This window comes from Bactrocera tryoni, chromosome 2 (genome assembly GCF_016617805.1).
Source record: "Bactrocera tryoni isolate S06 chromosome 2, CSIRO_BtryS06_freeze2, whole genome shotgun sequence".
NCBI lineage: Eukaryota > Metazoa > Arthropoda > Insecta > Diptera > Tephritidae > Bactrocera > Bactrocera tryoni.
The window spans coordinates 18,581,946-18,604,707 of record NC_052500.1 but is presented as its reverse complement, the minus strand read 5'-3'; the positions used below and the strand labels follow the sequence as shown (position 1 = coordinate 18,604,707).

The following is a 22,762-nucleotide window of genomic DNA, read 5'->3' as shown; positions in this document are numbered from 1 at the left end:
GATTTTTCCTTGTTCCCCACACTGCAATTGCCGCTCGGTTGAACTCGTTTTCAGTCGATCGAAGAGATAAAATAAAATTCGCTGAAGGCCATGCCAAAAGGGCTTATGAAAAGTGTTTCGAGGACTGGAGAAATCGTTGACATAATTGTATTACATCGAGTGGGATTACTTTGAAGGCGACAAAATATTGCTGAATAAGTAAATATATTGCGTTTTATTCACAATTTTCGGGTATTATTTTGTCACAATGTATGTATCGAGATTATAGCACGATGATCAAATAATCGGAATTCTTTGGTAAATTATAAAATATTGCGTTGCATCGGCCGGGAATCGAACCCGGGCCGCCCGCGTGGCAGGCGAGCATTCTACCACTGAACCACCGATGCTTCTTAAACCTGCCTTAAATATTAGATAAGTTAAGTCACTCTAAGTCGCTAATAGATTAAAAGTTTCAAAGAATTTGATAAACTATTTTCATTCTTCTCCTTCTTTACTAGCGTGGACAAGACTTACGCGGTTGTAGCCGAGTACTTTTCGCTGTTTGGCGCCAGTTGAGAATTCCAAGTGTAGCCAGGTCCTTTTCCACCGGAGTGGAGGCCTTTCTCTTCCTTTGCTTCCCCCGGCGGGTACTGCATAGCCGCTGTCTTTTAATTGGCTGAACCATATCGTCGTATATTTTGCACAGTTCATCTTTCCATCGACTGCGGTATTCGCAGATACCTATGCACAAAGGACCATAATCGATCTCTCTCTCGAAAACTCGTAACGCCTACTCATCAGATGTTGTCTGAGGATGCCTCTGCGCCACACAGCAGGACACCGCAGGACAGGAATGATGAGTGACTTGTAGAATTTGCTATTTGTTCATTAAGAGAGTACTTTGCTTCTCAATTGCTTACTCAGTCCGACGTAGCACGTATTGACAAGAATTATTCTGGGTTGGATTTCGAGGCTGACGTTGTTGTTGGTATTAATACTGGTTCCAAGATAGACGAAATTATTTACAACTTCGAAGTTATGACTGCCAAAAAAGACGTGGGAGCCGTAATAGGAGATAGTTCGTCTTGTCTTCACCACCAATTATAAAACATTAAAAAAATATGGACATGATACCTAGTATCTCGCTGCTGCTTAAGGCCACTCCTCAGGACTAGATAAAATAGTTATGAAACCCCAGAAACTATTTAGCATTTTACCCGAGTAAGTTGCTGGCTAACACATGATTATACTTGTTCGATCGAGATTATAAAAAAATGTATAGACATGTTTTCAGACCCCTACATATAAAAAATTCCGCAATCGGTTCAAATCTCGGGAGTTTACCGTTAAATTTTTTATAAGAGCATCGGTGGTTCAGTGGTAGAATGCTCGCCTGCCACGCGGGCGGCCCGGGTTCGATTCCCGGCCGATGCAATTAATATTTTATTGTCTACAGAAAAATAAGATTATAATTAATACTTTGCATATTCAAATTATCACTAGCCCCTGAGGTGATGATCAAGTTAATAGATTTATGGTTGACTGTTCATAAGTGCCGTTTAGTGTTGTTGTACTCATACATTACATAAATATTTATATTTTTAGCCTTAATTAGTATGACCAAGACTTATCATAACGTCCTACTTAAAAAGTAATTAAGGGAAAAACTAGTAGCGACTACCTCTGGACTCTGTCTATTAATAACTTGCTCTTGGGCGACTATGATGCTTACGACTTTGAGTTAGTATGACATTTAGTAACACCACAACTGCTGCAGGTGGTTCACCAAGCAGCTAAGTATATTTTTACGATCAGCTTTGTAAAACCATGCGTTGAGCATGCGGTGAAGTAAGTGTGGAAGTAGGAATCCTCTGCTGCATCGTAAAACTTTTACACATTTTCAAGTGATTAGTTCAAAACTGCTTTTATGTAAAACTGGTTAGTGAGATGAGCATAACTGAAATCAGGTAATTTGAAAGTTTATTTTAAGAGGCATCGGTGGTTCAGTGGTAGAATGCTCGCCTGCCACGCGGGCGGCCCGGGTTCGATTCCCGGCCGATGCATTATAATATTATTCAGCTTATATTAATAAGACTATAATTTTATTTTTATGTAAAATGTTAAGATGATGCAGAAAATGTATTGCCAAAAATATTTTGGTGTAGTAAAATGAGTCAAAGAGAAAATGGCAAATTTTCTAATTTTTGCATTGCAACCACTTTTTTAATCTTTGTACTGGATGTACATACAAGTACATATCACTGTAAAACCATTTTTGGTGGTATTAAATATTCTACATAGACTATGGCAGTTAGCCCAGTAGACAAAATGGTGACCTGGATTTCCACCTGACCCAAATACTCAGTGGCCTTGGGTGCTTTAGAAGCTACCTATACGAATATTGTCCTGACTTTAGCCCATATTGTCCGACGTGTGCTGAGTGTATAGAAGCTGAAAACCACACCAGGAGGTAGTCTCACGGTGGAAAATTTGACTTACGAGTCCTCTGTAAAATGGAAAGCTGTCAGCGAAGCAGCAGTTCTAATTTTGACAAGATTGCGACATTTACAAGAGGTTAGGTGTCAGTCAGTCCGTACAATAAAGGAGACTTACATGTCTACTTCTCTCCCATGAAGTAATACTTTGTCCAGTGGTCCCGTGGAAGAGACATGAGATGGGAGTATGTTACGTTTTGCTGATTAAAGTCCCGCGCTTTGGCTTTCGATGCTTCCTCCTACTATAAAAAATGTCCAGTGGCATTCTTAAGAATTTCAAATTCAAAAAGTAGCAATATAGAACGCAATTATGAATCAGGATTTAAAATTCTGTTCACACAAAATATATGTACGAGTATAATAGAAATCAGTATGGTGGTACGAGAAATTTTAGAATTGACAGATCTCTCGATTATTTCCGATAATTTTCAAGAATTACAAGCATTCTACAACAGAAATAAGATTCCTTTCATTTAAAATTACCAAATGCACAGTATTTTTGTGATTTTTTGGTTAAAAACATGACTTTTGCAATGAAAAATCTCTCGAACACACATGAAGGGTCCCACAGGCATCAATATTTCATACCAATATAGTTTTCGGGATAAATATATTTTCAAAATATTTCGAAAAATGTTGAAAAACAGAAAATATTACTTTTTTCTAAAAAAAAAACTTTCAGTTACTAATTTTATCGCTGAATAATGTCTTTGCAGAATGATAATACTAAGCTGCCAGTTCTCGGCCTAATAGAAAGCGCATCCGCTCCGACTTTATTAAAAATGAAGTGGTTATCGATGGTGAAACAAAATTATCGATCGTTAGATAGTGAGAAATCAACAAAGTTTGCCAACATCCGCTGCTAAAGGAAAAGTCTCCCAACGACGTACTTATCTAATCATTTTGTCTACTGACCACTCTTAGCCTAATGGAAATGAATTCATAAGAGCGTCTGCCGCAATCAACGATCGACAGATTATTTATACGCCACTCTAGCTATGCGCTACAATTCCTGAGCTTACCGGAACCGCAGCACGCTGGTTGAGTTGGCATAAAAATTCATAACCTAGAAAAATTATGACACCGGAGCATATTTAATGAATTGCCGTTTACATAAGCATAATTAAAATTCTTTCATAATGACTTCTGCTCTAACTAAGAAGGGCATAAATTAAGTTCAGTTATGATTTGTTTCCTTCAATGAGTCTTGCTTTCTCTCGTTTTTTCCAAAGCTTTCCGCTGGCTGCCATTACTTCGGAACTTTATTGTATGCTCTTTGAATATTTTCCGAATCCAATTCAACAAAATAACTTATTGCAACATTAAATAAGCAAATTTATTGCCGACTAAAACCGCATTGAATTAAGAACATGCATCTCTACGCCTCTCTACCTAGTCCGAAAGACAGACTCAGAACATATGCGCTCATAATGAGCTTTGCCGCTACACATTCACTGCAATTTTAGCTGACCAAAAACAACAACGGTGCACACATTGTTGTTGTGCCGGTGTACACACCTTTCGTGCTGATGTCACACTCAATTACTGTGCAGGTATTTGTGCTGCCAGGGCAGGGTGTCCATTGACTTGGCGCGGACCTTAAATCAGGCACACACAGTTCGTCGGCTTAACGAGTGCAGTTTGCGGTTTGGACCTCAGTTTATGTCTTGGCATTGTTTTGTTGTTGCGCTATGTTACTCTGTGTTCTGTATGGATCGAGGCTGTACGAATTTGTGGTGGCGGCGCGGCGGCTTCTTTTGATGATCAGTGTGAGCTTCGCGCATATTTTTGTTATTGTTGCCAGTCGTTGAAGGATAGATGTGTGTGTGTGTGTAGGTATGCAAACAGGGCAGTCGGCTTCGACTTCACAAGCTGCAGCTTTTATTTATTGTAATCCACAGATGTACTTATGTATGCATTCTTGCTTACATTTTCAACGCTTTTAAGGTTCAGCTTAACTAGTTTCAACCGAGGACTTCGCCTGCTTAGCGAAATATTGCAAATACTCATATACTGAAGTACTTAAGCACTTATGCTCGTATACTTGTTAAAGCGAGAAAATATTTTTACACTTGTTATGTTGTGGCCACCATCAGCTAATGTAACTTCCATGTTTTTGTAAGCGTATAAAGAAATGCGAAGAATCGCAAATTAATCGGCGAAGGCAGAAAATTACAAAAATTCTTTGAAGTTGTCGGATTGAGTTAGCATTAATTATTCTAACTACTTTGGTTAAGATCTGAACTGTATGCTTGATATACTGTCGCACTTTCAGGTTCGTACATCATAAATATCCTTCTTGGTATATTTTCCAATTAGCGTCACGACTGTTCTAGGGGCGCGGATCAAAATCAAAATATAATATTCACTTTTTCCATGGCATAAATAACTAAAGTTAGCAAGCTTATTTTTAAAATGAGCGTCTTCATCTCCCTCTCTATATACGGTAAGAGGGATAGTGACTAAAATTGCCTTCTTCTTCTTCTTTATTGGCGTAGACAACGCTATGCGCAAGGGACCATACATCTTTCGCAGAACCTTTCTCTCGAAAACTCATAACGCCGACTTATCAGGTGTTGTCAACGTCGATGCCTCGCCCACAGCCAGACCTATACGCTTCGTTTCCTTACCCAGCCTGAAGAAAGCAGAGCTTACGGCCCGGTTGTTGGGGCCGATGATATCAATATAATCGGCGTACACCAGCAACTGTACACTCTTAAAGATTGTACTTTCTCAAGTTAGCTCTGCAGGTCGTATTATTTTTTCCAAAAATTCATTATAGAAGTCACACGGTAAGGAGCATCTTTGTCTGAAACCTTCTTTGGTATTGAACGGCTCGTAGAGGTCCTTCCCAAACCTGACGAAGCATTAGGTGTTGCTCAACGTCAGCTTACACAAACATAATAGGTTGTCAAAAAAGTCTTGCTTTATTTTCGCTAGTTGGCGCTGAAAGCTCTTGTTTTATTCGTCGCATCGGGTCATGCTATACCTTTTTGGAAAGCTCATTTGCACGTGTTTGATTGATTATCGTTTCTTTAAAGTCGTTCGTGAGTTATAGCGTCGCAAACATGGACCAAAATAAGAGAAAATACGGCATATTTTACAGTACTACTACGATAAAGGCAAAAATGCATCTCAAGCCGCCAATAAAATTTGTGCAGTTTATGGACCCGATACAGTTTCCATTTCCACCGCACAACGATGGTTTCAACGTTTTCGTTCTGGTGTAGAGGTGGTCGAAGATGCGTCACGCTCCGGAAGGCCTGTCGTCGAAAATTGCGATAAAATCGCTGAATTGGTCGAAAGAGACCGGCATAGTAGCAGCCGTAGCATCGGTCAAGAGCTAGGCATGAGTCATCAAAAATTCATTTCAATTTCAATAAAAAAAATAAAAAATTCAACAAAAATACCGCAAGACCATTATTAGCTTTTCGGGGATACCAAGTTCAGACATAGTGACTAGATCCTGTCGAAGTCGGCTTTAAAAACGACGTAGAAGTGGTGTGGGTCGATCTTCGTTTCAAGGGTTCTTTGGAGTACGGTGAAAGTCTGGTCGAATGTAGATTTTCCAGATCTAAAACCCCATATAATAGGCACAATCAGTTAGAACGGTCTAGTTAATGAAAAAATAACCCTCATTCTTTCTCAGAAGGTTAATTTTAATTTGGGGTTCCATCAGAGATGGGGAACTCAACGAATTGATAATTATCAGCAGTATTTAGAGCTGCCGAATTTGTGACAATGTATGAAACATAGTTCCACCATTTACCTCCGTTGTTCAAACGACAGTCATGCGAGGTAGGAATCGAATTCAGAGCCAAGTAAGACGCTACAGCCAGACAAGATTAGGGCGTCTATGTATATCATCGACTATCTTAAACCGGGAACAACAATTAGCTGCAGCTATATTTATAGAGTGAAACCGTAGAAAAATGAGCTCATTTGAAGAGAGCGCTTTGATCCATTACTGCTATGAACAGTGTCGCAGATCAATTAAAATGATGGCAAAATTGTATACTACTCGTATTGAACTCAAATCGCTTTCGCCTCCCCGATATGCTATGGATCTGGCCCTCAGAAGAAAAATTTAGGGAATTCAAAAATGGAAAGTCTATAGCAGAAGACGAGATAATAATTTGCACAATCGGAATAATTTATTTTCCATAAAATATTGTATGAACAAATCTTCATTATTTTTGTAAGTTTTTTTAAAGATAGTGGTTATGGCCATATCCAAATGTTTAAATAAATCAACAAGCATCGGTGGTTCAGTGGTAGAATGCTCGCCTGCCACGCGGGCGGCCCGGGTTCGATTCCCGGCCGATGCAACCTAACTTTTATCAAAAAATATTGTGAAATATAGGATCCAAACAAAAAACCAAGTATATAGAAAAAGTAGGCGTGGCGAAGAAGGAAATGATTAATAGAGAAAGTGCACTTTGGATGTTCCCGGTATTGAAAAAACTAATGGATTGTCTTTCCAGCTTATCAAACCCTGCCTTCTTCGGTTAACTTGTATTTTATATATTTTTACGATCTATTACCGAAAATTTTATTTATAAAACCCCGACTTTTGGCAAGAAGCATCGGTGGTTCAGTGGTAGAATGCTCGCCTGCCACGCGGGCGGCCCGGGTTCGATTCCCGGCCGATGCAACTATACACTTTTTTTGCTTTAAGAAACATTCCAGTAAATTTTTTAACACAATGTTTTAGCTTAGAATGGAAATAACAAGATGGCTAAAAAGTTCGTAGGCTCATACGTAGATGGTGTCAATAATATTAAATCCACATGGTTTTTAGTAAGGTCAAACCTTCAAAAGATACGTGTACAAATTTGGCAACTAGAATTTTGAGTAAAGCAACTTGTGCTAGTTTGCAGAAGAATAATTGAGAATTGGAAATGAGCACCGAGGACGATGCATGGTATAGATGATCCAAAGAGGAGCCGACGAAAACATTAAAAAAAAGTTTTCCAAATAGTTTTGGATGTAAAATAAGGTTGCTCGAGATAGCTGAGATTCTAAAGATATCAAAGGGAAGTGTTGGATATGTTATTTTATGAATGAGTATTTGGATATGTGAGAGCTTTGTCCAAAGCTTACAATCCATCAAAAGAAAACCAAATTGATAGTTCTGGGGAGTGTTTGAAGCTGCTCAATAATAAAACCGATTTTTTGTGTCCATGTGTGACAAGGGATAAACATGGCTCCATCATTTCACACCAGAGTCTATTCGACAGTCAACAGAGTGAGCTTTTACACTTTTTTGAGATCTGGGCTGTAGGGCGGCTGCGGAAGCGTTGGAATGTCGGCCTTGGTTATATAGCTGTTCGCAAGAAAGGCGGTGTGATCCGGGGCGATGTCATGGTGCAACTTCCAATCGGCTGCGATGTTTTGTCGGAGCCGATTGACCCATCGTTTGAGTCTCTTGAGGACTTCCTCGTAAAACTTGGCGATGACGGTTTGTCCAAGAGGAAAAAACTCATGGTGGACAATGACTTTGATGTCAAAAAGACAATGAGCATCGTTTTCACTTTGGATTTGCTCACTCAGCAGCGACCTCTTCCCGGGGCTTGAAAAAGGCCTGGTGCCACTGAAACACACCACATCTTGCTAAAGCAACATCTGGGTAAGCCAGCTTGATCATATCAAACGTCTCTGTCGTTTACCGAGTTTCACACAGAATTTAATCGCGTACCTCTGCTTTAACAAATGCTGCATTTTCGGCTTGCACCACTCATAGAAACACGTCGTGCGAAAATGTTTGCCCTGACTCTCCATGTGCTCGGAGACAACTGAATAACGCCTCGTTCGTTAGCTAGGAATGCCCTCTATCGTATCCAGTCGGTGCATGCACGCTCCGAAGTCCAGTCGCGGCGGAAGAAAATCAGTCATTTCACTTTTCGGACAAACCCTGTATATGTATCCGCGAGACGTTTGATACTAAATGAAGTTTCCGATATTTCGCAAATTTTAAATTTTACAAAAATGCTGGTAAAAATAGGTTCAAGAAGCATCGGTGGTTCAGTGGTAGAATGCTCGCCTGCCACGCGGGCGGCCCGGGTTCGATTCCCGGCCGATGCAATAACTCTTTTTTTCAATGGTTGTGGACGAGGCATGACGTCACAATTGTCAACATTTTGTTGTCAAAACGAGCTAAATGATGAAGATGTCGAAACCAAAGATTGTCAAACGTTTAATCGGTTTGGTTGAGTGTGACAATAAAAATAATAGAGTAAAATGAAATAAATGTGTGAAATAAATCTTTTGCAACTGGCATCTGGTAAGTTTTTTTGCACCTTGTAGTGGACACTTATATTGATCAGTTATAGCCCCTAAAAATAGCGAAATTAGAGAGTCTAGATTCCGACTTTCTTTGGGCTAGAAGGATCTTACGACTGCAAATGGATCAGTTATCCAGCGCTCGCTAAGTTCTCGTAAGACCCAGCTATTCAGAGGTAAAATTCAAGAAGATAGCGAGGCCCGACCGACTCGCTTTCCATTGATAACGAAGTTGAGATGCTATTTCTTGCCAGCGCATCAGCTTCACAATAGCCTACGTTTCCGATGGGTCTTTCACCCATACCAGTTTTAACAAGAATAAATTAATGCCATTATTAGTGAGCCTATGCATTCCCTAACTAATCTCGATTGCAAGGTAAGTAAGTCTTAGGCTAGTATTGGCGCAACACTATCTGAGTTGATACTAATTTCTCTGCTTAATTGGCTTAAATTGTAGATCTCTGAACTCAAAGCTATATGAAAACTTAATGATATGAATATAAGGATCTTTGCTTAAGAAGACGTAGATAGTAAGGCCAAAAAGACATAATACCTATGTATGTAAGTTTAATTTTTTTTAATAGAGGAAGCACAAAACCCCTGCCTTCGAGAACCACTTAAGCCTTTAAAAAACAAAATTACTTTAAATCGCGAAAGTTTACCGTTACGCTTTCTGTAAGAGCATCGGTGGTTCAGTGGTAGAATGCTCGCCTGCCACGCGGGCGGCCCGGGTTCGATTCCCGGCCGATGCAATCACACTTTTTTAAGAAATGAAAACTCGTTTAAAACTCATCAACAATTTAAAACTTGGCACAATAAAGGCCTTTCTGTAAGTCAATTAATACGAAAAAAATTAACTAATTCCAATTTATGCGAAAAATGTGACAAAGCCACCAAAATCAAGAAAGAAATTACAAAGCAAAAAGCATCAAATTTAATTATTAACTGCGTATTTATGCAAAAACCCTCTCTGAACATCACCACACACAAATAACAGGAAAAAATTAAAATATAGTAATAAAATGTTGAATTAAAATGCCGTTTAACGAAATCCGCCCCAACATTTTTATTTGATGCGGCAGACCTGAAATCCGCTTATTGCGCAGGCATAACAACAACAAACAGCAAACATTTGACTTTAATTTCTTTATTTATGTTAGAGGAAATGTCAAGGTAATAAAGATTTTAAGACGCTTTTTATGATCTTAAGGCGATCCGAAGTTCTTTTGAAATTATAATTTTTTTTCATATAATTCATGCTTTGCACTAAAGAAGAGACGTAGCCAAATAAGTACATATATTCAAATCCATTTTAATGCACGATTAGTGGAAATGTAGCTATGTACGTATATATGTATATACTTATGTAATATATAATATAAGGAAATAAAACATAAAATATAAAGTAAAAGCTTTAAATTTTTACAATTTCGAATATTTTCGACGGAGATATTAGCGAGCGCTGAATATTACTTAAAGAGTTAATAATGACCTCTTTCAGCTAGAAGGAGATACAAAGATACCGGTAGAAGACGAAATGCCGGGCTCGTTGGAAGGATTTCAAAAGAATCATAATTTAATGATCGGCAATAACAGAATGTGTATAACTTTTCTCAACAACTGGATCATTTCTTTTACGTCTGACTAGGAATAACGAGCTGAGTACTATTTGTGACAGATCCCGCATGAGTCGTGTCAAGTAATTTTTGCTCAATATTGTTTGGTATTTCATGATATTCTTGACTGGAAAGTCTTTAGCCTGAACAACTTTTACACAACGTTCAACTTAATTACGAAAATTCCCATTCTATAAGGAATTTGTTTGGCGCGGTTCGTTCAATTTATGGTCAACATAGACGGCCTACTACTTCTTAACACCATCACCCATCTTGAGACCCACCATTTGTTATTAGATAATAATCGACCGAATAGATGACATCAAGCATGCAGTGAAGAAAATATAGCAGCCGCAGCTGCGAGTGTACGCGAAGACAGTAACTCGGAGTATGGAACGACTTAGCGCATTTTACGTCGAGATTTTAAATTGAAAGCGTACAAAATAGAGATTGTGCAAGAACTGAAGCTGCTCGACCTTAACATAGCCATCGGTTAACGTGCAAATTTGCCGCATTTGGGACAAAGAGCAGCCTGAAGAGATTCAAGAGCTGCCATTTCATCCTCCAGAAGAAACAACGGTATGGTGTGGTTTGTGGGTCCATATTTCATCAAAAATGATGGAGGTGAGAACGGAAACGTCAATGGATGCCTGAAATTAAAGCTCGTGATCTTGGCGACATTTTATTTCAACAAGTCGGCGCCACTTCCCACACATTGCATCAAGCAATGGATTTATTGAGAGAACACTTCGGAGAGCAGATAGTTTTAAGTTTTGGGCCAGTCGATTGGCCATCAAGATCATGTGATATCACACAGTTAGACTTTTTTCAGTGGGGATCTTTAAAGTCAAAATTCTATGCGAATAATTCCGCTTCGATTTAGGCCTTGGAAATGCTCGAACGAGTCATTGAAAATTGGACTCAACGGATGAACCATAATTTTAGGTATAGTATGAACAAATCCATTATTTTTGCAACAGATGGCTTTAGTAAACTGTATCTTCGGATCTATAAGTGCGATCGGCTTACGCTATAAAAGACGTAAAAATAGAATGCAGAAATGTAAGACTAGAACGAAAAGCCTTTTCAAACAGTTTTGCGATTGCTTGACTCACTATGGTTTGAGCACGCGTCAAAGATAAAAAGAAACAAAAGGAAAGTGGGCCTTATTTTACATTTTTTCTTTGATTAAAACGAAAACACAAGCCAGGCCGCAAAAAATGTGAATAGTGTTTATGATCCTGACACTGTAAAAGCGAATCAGCCGCAATTTCGACTTCCTTCATTTCATTCCGATAACTCTGATGTACTTCTGAAGGCCAATTAATGAAAATATTTATAAAGTAATAGAAATCGTAGAGACCGACCCTCCTTAAGCACTGTTTCGATTGTTCCGAAGCTCAACACATAACAAAAAGCAAACTGGAAGCAATAAATAAGGATTGATATATGGGTGGCACACGACACACATCCAAGCGGATGCTTACTACTCAGGAAAAGTGGATCACTTATGACAACGTCAAGCGAAAATGGTCTTGGTCGAGAGTAGTGAGTCGACACAAATGGTTTGACGATCAGGCGGGTTTTACTATATGTTTGGTGGGATTGGAAGAAATCATCATCTACAATGAGCAGCTTCCTTACGCGTAAACTCTTAAAATGGCGCTTACCATCCACCAAAATAAGCAAAGTTGGCTGCTTAAAAAAGCAATCGCCAAAAAGTAACTACTTTTGCCCAATAGGAGAGAAATTGTTACATTAGGACAAAGCCAGACAAGGCACATCGATAGTTAGCCAGAAGCTCTGGGAGCTTGTTTGGCACTCCGAATTATAATGTATGTACATGCCATTATAATTCGGACATGTTACCAGGTGATTACTAACTGTTTCTGACGAGTGCGTCTCAAGCGTATGAAAATCGATTGTCCCAGTTTGTGCCAGTAGTTACGAGAGTTTCTATGAGAGTGGTACGACAAAGTTATCTTCAAAATGGCAACAAGTTATCGAACAAAGCAGTGCATGTTTGAACTAATTCGGATGATTTCTTTTTTTTTACAAAACTTATTAAACATAAAATATGATAATATTTACGTAGGCTGCCTTTTATATTTCAGGATTTTCAATCTGGAAACTCACAATTTTATCGTATAGTTTGACATTTTTTATGGTATACATACTCAGAACAATTTGAATATGAGCGCTATTTGTGTTCTTTACAGTAACTTAAAATATTCTTCGCGACCAAAACATGGAATTAAATAGAGAACTTGTTTGCGCAATTCTTTTTTACAACTTTCGACGTGGATTAACTCATCAAGAGTGCATAGATGAATTTAATTCAATTTTTGACAATGAAGCTTCATCAAATAGCAGTATATATGGATGGTATGATGAATCAATCGAGGTCGTACATTACTCCAAGACGAATTTAGGGAAGGAAACTATTGTTGCTGTGCGCAAAATGATATTGGAAGATCATTATTGTATCTATCGTGGTATAGGGACAACTATAGGCATTAGTGGGACCAGCATACATTCAATATTGCTGGAACATTTGACTGTAAAGAAAATTGTTCACGTTGCATCCCACACAATTTGTCAACCGCTAAGAAAGAGACTTGCATCGACTGTATGGGTGTTTCAAGATGAGCCGAGTCCAACAAAAGATCTCAGCACACAAATTACTTTCAAGTTAGTAGTATTAATGAAAAATATTTTAAGAAACAATAAAGCGATTTGCGATGATTAAAATTTGTTTTTGCACTCGAATCCCGAAGTAGAAAAGGCAACCTACGTATCTATCAATGTCTTCAAAACTCTACAATCATCGCTTTTCTAAAATTATCAACAACTGCCAACAATTTTAGACAACAACAAACTGCTCAGTATGCAAACTAGCTGCAGCGTTCACATAAAGTCTATTTAAATAAATTAATGGAAATCTATTTTTAGTAGTGCTGACGAAGCTAGTAACAGCATAAACATGCTTGCACATCAATTAACTAACTATCTCTCACTCTCTTTTGTTAACAGCTACGAAGTAACGGTATATAACAAGCATCGGTGGTTCAGTGGTAGAATGCTCGCCTGCCACGCGGGCGGCCCGGGTTCGATTCCCGGCCGATGCAATACACCTTTTTTTACCTCATTTAATTAAAATAAATTGGTTAATAACTTATTTTTTATTTATTTTCTCATAAATATTTTATATAAAGTGGTAAATATATTCAAAATTAATTAAAAATCAGCCCTGAAGCAAGTAATCTAATACACTTTGCAATCGTTAATTATTTCATTTTTATGTTTTTCTGTACAACGTTAAATGACAACAAAAACGTCATGTACGACCATCAATGAAAATTGATCAAATTAACATTGATTATGTCCGTAAATCATTGTCAGTTTATATTCCGACCACAGTGCACAGAAAACAGCTAAAACCACTTTGCCAAGTGGACTGACATGTCTCGGTGGCGCGCTAGCTAGCACTTCGTCTAGTCCCAAAAACAACAAGTAGACCAAGCTAACTAAGTAAGTATGTAAGTTTGCATTAAATACAAATCAACCGACTAACAGCTTGGCAAAAGTACGCGCTCATTTCAGTGGCTGCACCAACTTGAGCAATTGTGGTTACAATGGAAGTATGCACCGGCTGTTGCTGGTGGTTGGTGATGGTGGTTGGACATGTTAATGACGCAGTTAATATAGCGTTCCACTGCAGCACCGTGCATTACGTGCAGTGGTTAGAAAGCACGCGCTTAAATGCCAAAATGGCAAGGTAAGGCAACCGAATAGGGAAAATAAAAAATAAACAAAGATCTACAGAATCACTGTGGCTACAGTGGCGAGCAGAATTTATATTTCAAAGGAGGCGTCTTACAGAAGAGGATTCCATTCTCGAATTTCCGGACAAGGGTTCCATGATATAATTACTTTTCGATAATTCTCATATCAGACGGTTCGAGGATATGTGAAGCAAGGTAACGTTAGCAAATATTCTCCAATGTGTAGGCACTATAGTCTGATAGATGAAAGACACATCTCCAGTGTTTTAACGTGCGTTGTCTCCTAGGTCCTAACATTAACTCGGACCACTATATTGTTGCAGCCAAGATACGTACCCACTTCCGTGCAGCAAACAATGCACATCAAGAAACACAAGGAATGTTCGACATCGAAAAGTTGTTTTCTACTCGACTTGCACTCTGAGACTGAGAGCATTCATCAGCAACTCTGTATTAGGGAACTGTGGGACGTCATTTCAAGCTCCTTACGAACAGCTGGAAATGAAGCCATTGGTTTTCGGAAAAGGCAAAGGAACAGCTGGTACGATGACGAGTGGCGTGCCGCAGTGGATAAAAAACAGACTGCCTACCCCGCAACGTTACGAATATCGACCAAAACACTTGCGGGATGGAGCGATACGCATTTGCAGTCAAAAAAGAAAGAGGCCGATAAGCTTTCCGACAGTCGTAATACTCAAAAATTCTACAAAAAGATGCGGCGACTAACAGGAGGTTTCAAGACCGGAGCATACTCTTGTAGAACCCCCAGAGGTGATCTAGTGACTGATACCCAGTTAAGGTACTCTGTCATCGACTTTGCCATAGCGATAAAAATATGGAATATTCCAATAAGATAGATTGTTTTGAGGTGAAAAGGCAAGCACTCGCGCGAGTGAGATTGAGACTTTATTGAAAATAAAATGAAATAAAGAATTCTATTATCGACCCTGAATATTTCGTATTGTTTTTGGGTGATAAGGAAAGTATTGTAGATAGAACCATTGTCGAAAAGCAAAAAAGAACAATATTCAGTTATCGAACCTGTTTTCCAAAACTTTATATATATTGACAAAATTCCTATTCGTGGATGATAAGGAAAGCATTGAAGAGAGAGAGTGAGAGAGAGAGAGACACTACAGAAAAAAAGAGAGCGAAAGAATTTTGAATATTTCGACAGAATGCCACATCTAGAAACTCATTGGCAAATTAACGGTTGCTTTCATTTCTCCACCACTTTCGCAAATTATCAACCATTACTGCTCATATTTTTCTCAGCACTGTAGATGTAAGTATGTAAATATGGCAGAAAGCTTGCATTTAGCGCTTAAATAATCGTTGTATAAATACTAGTCAATTGTAATTTTTTCTATATTGGTTACTACTGAGTTATTGGCAATAAATTATAATTCACCAGTTTACGCTAAACGGTAAATAACATAACTCTTGAAGTGCGAAAAATTATGTATTAAAATGCAAATGAGTAGAATGCTAAAGACCATATATGCAAGCATTGGATATAATGAATGGATATTGATTTCAAAGATTAATGAATTGTTGGTATAACTAAATGACATAAACAAACGGTTGTTATTGGAAAAGTTGTTTACAACAACACAAGGAATAAAAACCATATGGAGAAGCAATATATGCATTTTCGTAAGCAGAGAATCTCAAGTATTTACAGCCTCTCTAAAGTAACTCGAAAAAAATTATTATTGAGTAAAACTCTGACTCTCTAGTACTCGTAGCAATCCGCATCAAAGCGAAGTTCTTCAACATATCGTTAATTTGCGCCCACGCTCCAAGCGGGTGGGCCCAATGGATTGCCAGCCGAGCTATTCAAATATGTCGGCGAAGAACTGATAAGAAGTAAGTATCAACTTCTTTGTAGAATATGGTCCGACGAAAGATCTGAATAGAGAAGGTACAATCTTCTATAACAGTGTACAGTTGCTACGGCGTTAGTTCTGCTTTCTCCAGACTGGATAAGGAAGCCAAGCAAATGAGTCTGGTAGTGAGCGAGGGCAAGAAAACTTTCCTAACATCAAGCAAACTGTCTTCGCACTCGTGACTTGGTTCCAACGTCGTTGACAGTCATAATTTCGAAGTCATAGATAATATCGTCTATTTTGGAACCAGCATTGAAACAACATCAACGTCAGCCTCGACATTCAATGCAGAATAACTCTTGCTAACAGGTGCTACTTTGTACGTTCTTTACTTCGGGGTACACTTAATATAACCTGTTCAGTTCCGACATTTTGATCCAACTTGACTTATATAGACCTAAAGAACCATAATCAAGATCGTGAGCGGTTAAAAACTTTCTTTAGAATCACTAGATCGTATACTGGGCTGGATTCTTGAGTGAAAGATAGATTGCTACTTCGGAATAGGCAATTGAGAAGGTAAAGTCCTCTCTCGACGAACAAAGACCAAACCCTACAAGTCACTCATCATTTCCGTCCTGCTATATGTACACAGACATGAACGATGGCAACATCTGATGAGTCGGTGCTACGAGTTTTTGAGAGAAAGGTTCTGCGGAAGATTTTTGGCGACGAATAACGAGACACACGACGACATTGACGTAATTCAGCGAATTAAAAGACAGCGGCTCCGCTGGCTAGGTCATGTCGCCACAATGGAAGAAGAAACTCCAGCTCTGAAAGTATTCGACGCAGTACCCGCCGGGGGAAGCAGAGAAAAAAGAAGACCTCCACACCGTTGGAAAAGGACCTGGCTACACTTGGAATCTCCAATTGGCGCCAAACAGGGAAATGGTAGAACGACTGGCACGTTCTTGTAAACTCTACTATAACTACGCCAATAAAGGAAAAGATAATTTTTAAAAACAACAAAAAAAAAAAATAGTAGAGTGAAAGTCATCGGTAACCTGAGGTCGGGAAAAAAAGGGGAGTGGCGTGATTTAATTTGTAATCCTTAAAGTGATTTATCTCAATTTTCAGCAAGATTACGAGTGCTATAGAAAAAAGTTATATAGCAATGTTGTAGGTAATGAAAATATCTATAACTTTTGTCTAACGACTTTTTCACATAACCTCAAAATTTATCTTTCATTTGCAGTGGGTTTCAATCTATGATTTTTTTTCTTATCTTATCAGGCCGCTGCCTCTAGGGCCTTCTTTGTAGAAAAATGAAACACAGAATTCAAAAATATAATCATACTAGTATTTTAACCTCGACGAAAATCAAGATTCAAAGATACTCATAATCCAAAAATACCAGCTAAACACAAAAATTAATATTATTGTCCTCTAATACCGATTTTCCACTTCAGTTACAAGAAATACTACTTTTGAAGCATAAAAAATAATAAGTGTATAATAAATATTTCATATAAATATATAGAGTATACCCAATTCGTTTCTGCTGATTTTCAAATTCTTATTCCGTTAGCAAAGTAAGTATTTAAACTGTTGACTTACCTATAAAGAGAGAAAAAAATACAAATTTTAGTAATATTATATATTTTTAACTTAAAATTAATAATTTTTTAGATATGAAATGACTTATTAATAAATTACGCATTATAGATTAGATTAATTAATAAATTACGTATTATAGGTTAGATTATGGCCAGATGTGATATCCTTCCGGATCTCATGACCTTCTGAAATATCAATCAAACAAAGCGAAATTTCACGCGGATATTTGGTTTAAGGGGCGTTAGGAGTTTTCGAGAGAAAGATGCTGCGGAAGATTTATAGTCCTTTGTGAATTGACAACGGCGAATACCGCAGTGGATGAAATAGTTCAGCGAATTAAAAGACAGCGGCTACACCCGCTAGGTCATGTAGTCCGAATTGATGACAATACTGTGAGAGTGAGCTGTGAGAGTATTCGATGCAGTACCCCCCGGTTGAAGCAGAGGAAGCTCTTCACTCCGTTGGAAAAACTAGGTGGAGAAGGGCCAGGCTACACTTGGAATAAGTAGAAGAAACTTGAAGTTTTTGAGTACTCGAAACCAACTCTTATTTTGGCCTTGGTAAATACTCGGAGAATCGTACGTTACGTAACATAAATAGGTCCGGAAGTCATACTCAAAATTTTTCTTGAAATTATTTTGGGATTTCTCGTATCAAAATATAATCGTACATAACAAATGCTTTTCCTAACCTCAGTAGCCCCCTTTGTCTATGCTTGGTATGACGATCGCTTTTAAGGTCTTTCCAATGACCTGTAACGATTGAAGAGCTTATATCATCATCCGCCGGAGTTTAATGAATATATTTTTGAGAATTTTGTTCTTTACGCCTTTTATGTTGCCGTTACATGAAATGCTTCTCCTAGACGTTCCTTATATGACGTAGGCATCTAATGCCTAACAAATCACAACTTTTTCCAATCAAACTTATTAAGGAAATACCGTAATTATAGTTGTTGTAAGATAAATAACTCTAACGAACAGAGAATTTTTATCATTATTTGCTGCATTTAAGTATAAAGCATACCTCTAACATAACTCAAACTAAATATGGTTCCAGTAGAACGTTGAGGTAGATTACTTGTGAACGCTTCTTGCGTATGTGTGCCATTTATGGCTACTTTGAGATATTATGACCATATTACGCCCATGAGGCAGACCGCAATTGCCACTGTCACACGGCTGCTAATGCATCACTTCGTTCGCTGCGAGCTCAACCGCAAGCCAGCTCATTTAATAGTTAGCCACATAAATAACTATGAGTACGAGTACAAAAATGGTGAAGCGACAAAGGCGTGTGTTTGCCTAGAACGTGTACGCATGCGTTGATGCTCCACGCATTGGAGGCAGGGCATTTATTTGAAAATCATTAGTGTGTGTAGCAGAAACGTTGCATGTCAAAAAAATTTGTGAGTGTGTGTGCTAAGACTATGTGAAGACCCCTGGTATGGCAACGTGTTTTATTAGTATGGGAAGATAACAACGACAGCGGACGTTTTGATGGAGATGATTTGCGACAGATGAGCTTTCGTCCATATAAAGGCATAAGCGCGTTAAGTGTGTTACGTGGTACGTACAGTGCACGAAGTAATTTTCCACGAGATAATAAAAATGCTACCGGAATTGTTTTGTTCGGACGCATTGCAATGAAGGAAGCAGACACAGCTACTGAATTATGTTGTAATATAGAAAATATGTATGTATATAGATAGTCGAGGATCTTCACAGCTAAAAAGGATCGACACAACACGTTTTGGCTCATACTTATTTTGGGTATGCAGCGTGTCAATGCTAGATTTATACCAAAAGATCCGAACCTTTTGCAAAAACGGCGTCGACTATGGGTACTGTGATCCAAATTTTCGGTACCTAGGAGCTTGAAAATTTTTTTTGTGGATTTAGTATTCGTGCAAAGTTTTATCCCGTTATATTAATTGCTTCTTGATTTGTACACTCGAAAGGAAAAAATCAGATGGAATTTAAAATTGTGTTATATGGGAAGTAGGCGTGGCTGCAGTCTAATTTCGACCCCGGCTCCATCAAAGCTTTGTCATGCCATTTTGGTGTGAAATTTAATGTCTTTGGAGTATTAATTTAATACTTTTAGTAGTTTTTAACAGTACCTTATCTAGGGAGTGTGCGGGGTTATCTTCCGATTTCATCCATTTTCACATTGTCGATAGGAGTTCTGATAATATTTGAGCTAGGCGAGTGCTTAGTTATGGTTTTCGGTGAATGGCGTTTTGCGGACGTGACGGTGGTTCGATTACGCCCATCTACGCACTATTACTTTTTTAGCCAATGAACTCGTATACCAAGTTTCTTCAAAGATTTTTATTCAAGTTACAGCTTGCACGGATGGACGGACGGATCGTTTCGTCATCTTGACCATTTATATACATACATATGTATGAATAACCCTATATCTAACTCGATTACTTTTAGGTAATGCATTCAACCTTTAGGTGTACTATTATACTCCGTAGCAACAAGAGTATAAAATTTTAGAAAAGAATTCTCGAAATCTTCTTTTCGTATTTTAATTAGAATTATTTCTTCCCCATATAATGGGTTGTCAAAAAAGTCTTGCGGTATTTTTATTGAATTTTTTTTTATTGAAATTGAAATGAAATGAAATGAATGCTGCTACTATGCCGGTCTCTTTCAAAAATTTCAGCGATTTTATCGCAATTTTCGACGACAGGCCTTCCGGAGCGTGGCGCATCTTCGACCACCTCTACACCAAAACGAAAACGTTGAAACCATCGTTGTGCGGTGGAAATGGAAACTGTATCGGGTCCATAAACTGCACAAATTTTATTGGCGGCTTGAGATGCATTTTTGCCTTTATCGTAGTAGTACTGTAAAATATGCCGTATTTTCTCTTTATTTTGCTCCATGTTTGCGACGCTATAACCCACGAACGACTTAAAAGAAACGACAATCAATCAAACACGTGTTAGCGCGTGAAATGAGCTTTCCAAAAAGGTATAGCATGACCCGATGCGACGAATAAAACTAGCACTACGCGCTTTCAGCGCCAACTAGCGAAAATACCGCAAGACTTTTTTGACAGCCTATTATGTAGGTATAAGCAGCAATAGAATATTATATTCAAGAAAAAAAGTAGGGAATCTCGAAATGGTTCACCCTTTAATGTACTTCTTTTTACTAGATTTTATATAATTGCTTATAATTCTCCACCGCTTATACAAATATTTAGTTGTGGGTGCTATCCAACTACAATTTGGAGTTTTCAATAAGTTCTATTTCTAAATGAGTACATATAAGTGAGTCCATACTAGTCCACCCAAGTTTTACAAGCCGTACCTCTAAGCCGGCCAATTGGAAATATTTGAGAGTTGCATGTGTTTAATATCCTACTCCTACGTTCGTAACTATATATTTGTGTATGTGTGCAGATATTACATTCTCTACGCTAAACACCTCTGCCCTCAAGTGCATGGAAAAGTAATTTCGAAACGTTTAAGTGCCAAGTTAATTCCCTAACACCTTCGGTCGAAATAAAAAAAAAATAAATTTAAACTGAAGAATGAAGGAAAGAATTGCTTATAATACATGCACAACTTTGTATGCATTTAAGTGCCCAAGGGACAGACTATTAAGCACTTTTAAGAGCGCATTCAGAATGCACACATAAACACAAGCAGGGCTGAGTAAAAGCTGCGCATGCGCAAAAGTCAAGTAACTGCATGCGTGCTCAAATTTATTTGTGCATATAAATACATAGTATGTATGTTTGTGTAGATATCCATTGGCTGTGTAAAAAATCATTATTTTCTTCGTGTATGGAAAATGCAACAAATTGTAAAACAACAATAGCATACAAAATAAGTTGTAAAAACCAACAAAAAAAAAGAAAGAGTCTAACGAAAACCTCATAAGAATTATTACACTGTAGGCGCCAAAAGTCTGCTGTACAAATCTGTCAAAAACTGTAAGCAACAATGCAGAAGTGATTGCATGCATTCCACAGGCACATACATACATATATACATATGTATGTATATATTATATACGTTTTCATTTCTCATTCATTTTTGCTGCTGCCTCTGCTACGCAGACAAAATTAATGATGAACTTTGGGAACGGACCTGCGGGCATTAGGCACCTTCAACGCGCTGCTAACACAGGCAATCAGCGAGGCTACATACCGCCAAACAACGAACAATCGGCCAACTAGTGGCAACTGGGCATGTGGCTGCGGTGCGTTTTAGGGCCAATTGTTGAAAGGCTACAGAGGTTAATTTGAAATGAAATCGGTTTTGCAGTAGCGAGGCAGCGAGTCGTAAGTTGCAAGCAGCCGTGATGTAGTTGGTATAATGAGCAGGTATTTGTTAACTATGTAACACCTTGTACACGCAAACACACATATAACATCTGATGAACAAAGTGCAATTATTTTGGTGTCGAAGAGGAAGAAGAAGAATAGTTTTTTCGAGTGGTATATAATATATGTATACGAGCCGACGTTACGAGTTTTCGAGAGAAAGATACTGCGGAAAATGTATGTTCCTCCAGCTCTGAAAGTATTCGACACAGTACCCGGGGGAAGCAGAAGAAGAAGAAGACCTGCACTCCGCTGGAAAGACCAACTGGAGAAGGACCTAGCTAAACTAGGAATCGCCAATTGGTGCCTAATTGCGAACAAAAGAAACGACTGGCGCGATGTTGTTAACTCGGCTATAGCCTCGTAAGCGGTGTCTACGCCATTAAAGAACAGAAAGGAGATATATGTATGTACGAGATCGGTACGATAAGTACTTAGCATAACCGCCCAACAGCGACGCCAATGCAAAATTTTTAGACGGAATCGAACTCGTAGTTTTTTTAGAGAAATGGACAAAATCCAATATTGGTCGACGATAGAACGGAAGAAGGGTCTAGTAAAGAAATCAAAGACTGCTTGGATGCTGTTTACGGTGATTCTTCTCCTTCAGTGGTGACCATGAGTTCATTGCAGGGTAATATAACAAAAATACACGATCTCGGATTAGCAGAACGCCAATTGACGATACGCGTGACAGATGTGACACTTACAGTCCACGTGGGTCATATCCTACATAAAATACTCGGCATAAAAAAGCTGTCGGCACAATGGGTGCCGTGGACTCTGGACAACCGAGAGACCAT

General features: G+C 38.4%; 1 protein-coding gene and 8 non-coding genes across 9 annotated transcripts in view; 7 read left to right on the top strand and 2 right to left on the bottom strand.

Moving 5' to 3' along the window:
• The window catches only part of LOC120767228 (bone morphogenetic protein receptor type-1B), a 239,536-nt gene that overhangs the window by 205,499 nt on the left and 11,275 nt on the right, over window positions 1-22,762 (bottom strand). The window lies entirely within an intron of this gene.
• On the bottom strand, window positions 319-389 carry Trnag-gcc. The gene has a single exon. It is a non-coding gene; the product is annotated as a tRNA-Gly (tRNA).
• Trnag-gcc lies at window positions 1,346-1,416 on the top strand. The gene has a single exon. It is a non-coding gene; the product is annotated as a tRNA-Gly (tRNA).
• On the top strand, window positions 1,975-2,045 carry Trnag-gcc. Its single transcript has one exon. It is a non-coding gene; the product is annotated as a tRNA-Gly (tRNA).
• Trnag-gcc lies at window positions 6,735-6,805 on the top strand. Its single transcript has one exon. It is a non-coding gene; the product is annotated as a tRNA-Gly (tRNA).
• Window positions 7,061-7,131, top strand: Trnag-gcc. The gene has a single exon. It is a non-coding gene; the product is annotated as a tRNA-Gly (tRNA).
• Window positions 8,491-8,561, top strand: Trnag-gcc. The gene has a single exon. It is a non-coding gene; the product is annotated as a tRNA-Gly (tRNA).
• Trnag-gcc lies at window positions 9,441-9,511 on the top strand. The gene has a single exon. It is a non-coding gene; the product is annotated as a tRNA-Gly (tRNA).
• On the top strand, window positions 13,433-13,503 carry Trnag-gcc. Its single transcript has one exon. It is a non-coding gene; the product is annotated as a tRNA-Gly (tRNA).